Here is a 7,030-nt window from a genome sequence, read left to right on the forward strand (position 1 = left end):
AAAAATTAAATAAAAATTACAAATTTCACAAAAAATTTTTATCATTAAAATTCAAGTTTTGAAAATAAACAATTATAATTTTTTTTAAGCAATCACAAATTTTATTTTAAATTATAAAAATTAAATAAAAAATTATAACATCTCATATGAGCCAGTTACTTTTTTATCTTAAACAAGGGATAACTTAGTCATTTAATTTAAAATTATTAATATCAAAAAATACCTAGAAACTTTTAAAAAGTATACTCCCTTATCTAGAAACTTTTAAAAAGTATATTTCCTTTATCTCAAATTATAAGGTACTTTTAAAGGAGTTTCACTATTTCAAAATATGAGACACTTTGTGTATATTAAGATTTTATTAAATGCATCAATTTCAATTTTACTCTTTCTCTCTTTGTAATTAATTTATATCCTTTTTTTCAATATATTAAATGATGGGTATTTTTAAAAGCTTATATTTTTATTTTCAAAAGATAAAGTTGTTAAATATAATTAATGACATTTATTAGTATCTGATATTTTGTCTAAAAATGTCTTATAATTTAAAATGGAGAGAATAATATTTTGAAAGACCTTATTATTATTTATATATTTAGGTCAGGTTTTATTATCATTTTTTAAAAATAAAAAGTAAATGGTCCATTTTCTGCTTGGAGAACTTTTGTTGATATTTATTTCTTTCTACTGAAAAAAAATACTCCTTCTATTTAAAAATATAAGATATTTTTTATAGTTATTAAAAAATATAAGTCATTTTAGTCTTTTGAGGTGTAATTATTATATTTTAAAAAAAAATGCTCCTATTGATAGTAAGTTTATATTTATTATAAGGTGTTTAATAGGAATAAATATAAAAATATAGAGTTAATTAAAAAGTAAATATTTATTTTATTGAAAATAAAATTTAATTAAAAATATTTTATATTTTTTAAGGGTGAGAGGATAAATGAATTATTTACTTATTTAATGCTTTTTGTGTGTTTATTACTGTGTTGCGTCGTACTCCTTGGTGTTGACGGGAGAGGCTCCCCTTCGCACGCGCCTACGCAGCGTAAGTCAATGTGAAACATATAAGAAAAATACAGTTTCATCAGTTAATAACCAAATTTTTTATGGCCGTCCATAACCCTCATTTTGAAGATAGGAAAATGGAACTGAAATTTTTTTAATGAATTTAATTTAATTTTGTTAAAAAAAAATTGGATGATTGGAGTTGAAATTTTTTTTATGGATTCTTTACAAATATTTTTTTATTAGAGGCAATCTTATTAGAAGCATGATTGAGTATTAAATATAGATATCTCTCTCAATGGATATTTGAACTAGGAATATAATTTTAATATAGATAAAATGTAAAGAAAAAGAGTAATAAAATTAATTAGAATTTTAAACAACAATTCTTCTTCATTTTTAAAATCAAACTTATTTAAATTTCTCATCCCACCTTTATTCCTCCCATCACCAAGGGGCAAAGTTAATATGAGTTAAATATTAATTAATTATTATTACTTAATAATTTTACAACCAATGGTAGTGATTACAATATAAAATAAAATAGTATCGGCCTTTTAGCTAAAATCAAGTGCAGAGTCATGATTTTATGTTTTACAAATCCCTAAATAATAATATCATAAAATCTAAAAATAACCAACTAATAACTACTTTTATTATTGTTATAACCTGGCATAAAATAATATTTTTTTTCTATAAAATATATAAATTATTTTAAATTTACTTGTTTTTTAATTTTGAACAAAAGTACCCTAACTTTATAATTTATTACCTTTATGTGTTAACATATAAGCAAAAAATTAATTTTTAAATTTTATTATCATGTATAGACTAAAATTTTTAAAATAAAAAAATTCAATGAAATTCATATCTACATCTTTTTACAATTTTTTAAATTTAATTTTTAATTTTGTTATGATTTTCACGCATTATTTTTATTATAGGATCATTATTGTCTTTTAAGACATTTGAGATCTACTGTACTCACATGATGGAATTACCTCTCTCGATCTCAAATTATAAAATATTTTTAAAAAATTTGTCATCTCAAAAAATAAGACATTTTGAGAAAATTAAAATTTTATTAAGTAGGCTTATTCTAATATTATCTTTTATCTTTTTATTTAATACTAATTAAGTGTATATTTAAAGTTATTAAATGAATGATATTTTTGAAAGTTTATATTTTTATTTTTAAAAATAAGTTTGTTTAGTGTACTTAATTAGGTTTATTGATATGTGAGATTTTATTTAAAAATATTTTTAATTTAAAATGAAAGAAGTAAATTGTAAATATAAATAGATTATAAATAATATAATATAATAATTCCTTCTGCAAGCACTAGAAAAGTAATTAGGTATTCAAATTTATATATTTAAAGTATTTCATGTTAGCTTCCGATCAAACTAAGACATGATGGTGTTCCCATAGTGAAATTGAATAAATTGGGTAAATTCATATAAATTAAATGCATTAAGTAGATAGATAGATTAATTTTGAGCCTATGGAGAAAAAAAAGAAAACAAAAATGACAATATCTTTGTCATGGCTCTCCTTTTTAGAATAAATCTTCTTACATCTCATTTTTCAAATACTCTAGGAGACATGTGCAAAAAGCCTCTATCATAGGGTTCTTCTTATACTCCAGATACTGGCTTCATTCTTTACATTTTAAATTATCCAATCCTATACAAAAAGATAAAAAAAAAAGTATGAAGCTTGAAAGGTTTGACTAATTTTAGCCAAACCTTCTTGCTTCCTTGCAGTCACACAAAATATGAATTTAGGAATTAAAAGATTTACAACCAAAAGGCATGCTTGTTGAAGTGGATTACTTCCTCATGTGATTATGAATTTAGTGTGTATTTAATTCCAAGCAGCTTTTTAAAAAAAATATTTGATTTTCTTATATGTGGGCTGACTACTTCCAAATTGTAGACCAAATATTAAAATTGATTTGATCCTTTTGAGTATTCAGAGTTTCATTAGCAAATTTGATAGAGAAGTTGCCATTTAAAAAAAAAAAGGCCCCCAATAAAGAACATCCTCATCTCTATGTGGGTTAGGGGTTGCACTAGAGCAATCTATCTATCTAATCATATTAGTGTGGAGGTGGTTTTTAGAAGATTAAAATTCCATCTTTCTATAGGCATGTAAAAATTTAAAACCCTTGCATGTAGGACAGACTAAACACTTTAAAGAGCGTATTTAACAAGCGATACAGGGAGGAGAGAACATTGGTCACACCAGAAGATATTTTGTCTCATTTACCTACTTTCCATCTGACGTGCATCATAAAAATAACATTTAGACTTAACGTAAAAAAATAATACATGGAATTGCATTAGGCATTCAAAATCCCTCCTTTGATATTTGTTTTAGTTTTCTTTCTTTCTTTTTAGATCTGTATATCATTTACATGATCTACTATCTAATCAACCTTTTATTCTATCATAGAGCTATTTCATTTTGTCATAATAAATAAATTAAAATTAAAATTAATATAACATAAGCTAATTTTTCAAAAAAAAAAAAAGAAAGAAAATTGGACCCTATGGTTTTGTCTTTTGATCTTAGATCCGCCTTATATTGAATTATTGATGCCCATGGATATATTATTTGCAGTTCATATCTCTAATCAGTCTCATCCTATATGATTAAAGAAGCGATTTCTTTACCCAAAAAAAAAAAAAAAGCAAGAAGAAGAAGAAGAAGAAGCAATTTCTTTTTGTCAATTATAAGTTATATAAATACACAAACACACACACACACATATATCAATTGTGATAGCTGAGTCCAAAGGACCGCACAAATAAAGTGGTCCTCATCTAGAAAGTATTTAAGTTTCAGGTCGTCGTCGCCTCAACTAATTTTTTTTTTTCACATGTGTCTTTTTATTACAAGTAATTATATTTGAGGCACAATCGTGCATTTGTGAATATATCTTTCAACAAAAATTTGAACATGAATTTTTCATGTTAAGAAAAATTAGCTCATTTCATTAGACTCAACATTCATTAATTCAAAGTCTCAACTTATTAATTATTGCCTGGTCTTTATACTCGGCAATATACTTGATAGCGAGACGATTTTCTGGACTGATTAATTATAAACTTGACTTCTCTCCCTCTCCGTCTGCCTCTATAGATATATATACATATACAGTTTAATATATTCATTAATTTAACTATAATTAAATAGCACTACTAAAAAAATATCTATATATAGTGATTATTTCAATAATCATTATATAGACGAGCTAGGATTTGATACCAGAGAATATATAATGGTTACATAAAATAACCACTACATATTATCTAGGTTTTATATAATGGTTAAAATAAAATCCCATTATATAGTATCTCTAATTTTTAAATCTAAATAGTGTATAAAACTATCTAGCAGTTACTTCTAGTAACCATTATATAGTTTTTTTTAAAACTTTTTTAACCCAAGGATTGTTAGTGATTATTTTAAAATAACTGTAAAATGGTCTTAAACTATTAGCATTGTTTCTAAATAACTAATTAAACTATATAGCAGTTACTTCCGGTAACCATTATATAGTGTTTTTTTTTAACTTTTTTAACCCAAGGATGATTTAGTGATTATTTCAAAATAACTGCTAAATGGTCTTGAGCTATTAGCATTGTTTTTGAACAACTACTAAATAGTCTCATTTAAAAAACCTTTTAGTTGCAAATTTTTTTTGTAGACATTAACATTTTGGAATCATCAAAACACTCTCTTCCTACCACAAACCTCCCATTCCTCACGAAATCATTCTCATTGCTTTCGAAAGTGTATTTTTGGCCATGCCTAATGTTTCTCTGCCGTTGAAGTGCCTTCCTTCGCTGCACCGCCTCCTCTACCATGGGTGTTTTGGGTTGATTTTTTGAGTTTTTCAACATTTCATGGCTTTCTCCATTCTTCCTTTATTGTTTTCTATCTTTCTTTAATATTTGAGACTAAGGTTATTGATTTTTATCCCTAATATCTATCCATTATCATTTTTACTCCATTTTGATTTGTTCTTTGAATATATATAGTGTATATGCCACCATCTTCCTCCATTGCTATGCTTCTTTATTTTTCTATTTATTTTGGGAAATTACATCTAGGTTCTATAGAAGATAATTTATTACCAAAAGATTCCATAAAATTTACAAAACACTCTCAAGTTTCAAATCCTTCACATTTACAACTTGACTAAGGGTATTGTGCTTAGTCAACTAGGCAACTGTATAATGGCCGTTGCCCAGTTATCAATGTCCTTAGTCAAGTTGTAAATGTGCAGGATTTGAGACTTGAGAGTATTTTGTGAATTTCATGGGACTTTTGGTAATAAATTTTTTTATATGAGACCTAGATATAATTTTTCCATTCATTTTATATATAAAAATGATATATTTAATAATTCAAACTTTAGTTTTATTATATTTTCTCTATTTATATTTTGAACTTACTTGCTTTTCATAATGTCTAGATAAATGGATACACTATGTGATAGTGTTAATATATCTCATAGAACGAATTGCTCTGATAATAGTACTATGATATTACTTTGTATTTGTTCTAGAAAACACAAGTTTTTAAAATGTTATAAAGAAAAGGCATAAGGCCTGGGGTATGATGATTTAAGTTATTATGCTATCAAAAATTTTTTTCAAATGTAATGGGACATAATTAAAATCATGTTGAATGTACTAGTATTGATTTTATAATTAGAGAGGAATAATATGTGATAGTATGTGACTCAAGAATTGATTTCTTCTTTATTTAACTATCCTAATTGACATTGAGTCACTGATCACGTTTTCTTTCTAAAAGAGTGCTACTTAATTAACATTACGGATGAGAGATAGATATTAGCTAAATGTACATGTCAAGAATGCTAGGATAGGGTTCAATAATTCATTAAGTTTGTAAGAGAACATGCCAAAGATCCAGAAAGAATTATTTGTCCCTATCTAAGGTGTAATTCTATAAGGTATGATTCTCCACAAAAACTTGAAACTACTTGGTGGAATTCGAGATCAATCAAAATTATAAGGGTTGGACATGACATAGAGAGACATAAGATGAGATTAATTGTAGCTGCTGGCATAGTGAAAGTTGTCATTCCCCTAATTCTAACACAATTGCATATACATCTAACAATCTAGAAGAGTTGGAAAACTCCATAAAAGAGGTACTCAAAGACTTTCTAGAAATATTAGAGCGGTTGAAGAGTGATGCAGGGAAGCCTTTGTATGAGGGTTGTGAATGCACAATATTGTCTATAATATTGAGATTCTACAACTTGAAAGCAAGACATTGGTTGAGCGATGCAAGCTTCATGGAAAATGTCTCTATCATAAAGGAAATACTACTAAAGTCTAATAAGTTTCCAAGTCAGCATTATGAGACAAAATATATGTTACACTTTATTAGCTTAAGTTATGCCAAGATATATGCCTGCATCAACAATTTCATTTTTCTAGGAGAGAATATGAATCGTTAACCCATTGCTCTAAGTGCATGGCACCATATTACAAGAAAAATGAGAAGAGTCTAAAGAAAGCAATATGGTATTTTTCCATAATACAAAGATTCATATGCTTGTATAGTGTATTGAAAGAGGTAAAAAATCTAACATGGCATTTTATCCAATAGTGTGAGCAATGATCACGAGACTTTGTTTTTTTTTTTCAAAACTCTTTGCAATACAGTAATTGATTCCATAAAGTTGTCAAGGTTGCAAAGAGGGTTGCAAAAATATTGTGTGAACTAAAAATGTATTTTCCTCCTATGTTCTTTGACATTATGGTCCATCTAACCATTCACTTGGTTAGAGAGGTATAATTGTATGGCCCTACCTGCTTGAGATAGATGTACCTAGTTGAGTGTTACATGAAGTTATTAAAAAATTGTATAAAGAATCAAAGTTGACTATAAAAAGGTTTGAAAATTAATCATGGGTCGATCTTGCTGAATTTTAATAAGGGAAGGTAGAAAAGTGAGCCTTTCATTCTT

This window comes from Prosopis cineraria, unplaced genomic scaffold (genome assembly GCF_029017545.1).
Source record: "Prosopis cineraria cultivar Desert tree isolate PC_DT_omini unplaced genomic scaffold, ASM2901754v1 PC11, whole genome shotgun sequence".
Lineage (NCBI taxonomy): Eukaryota > Viridiplantae > Streptophyta > Magnoliopsida > Fabales > Fabaceae > Prosopis > Prosopis cineraria.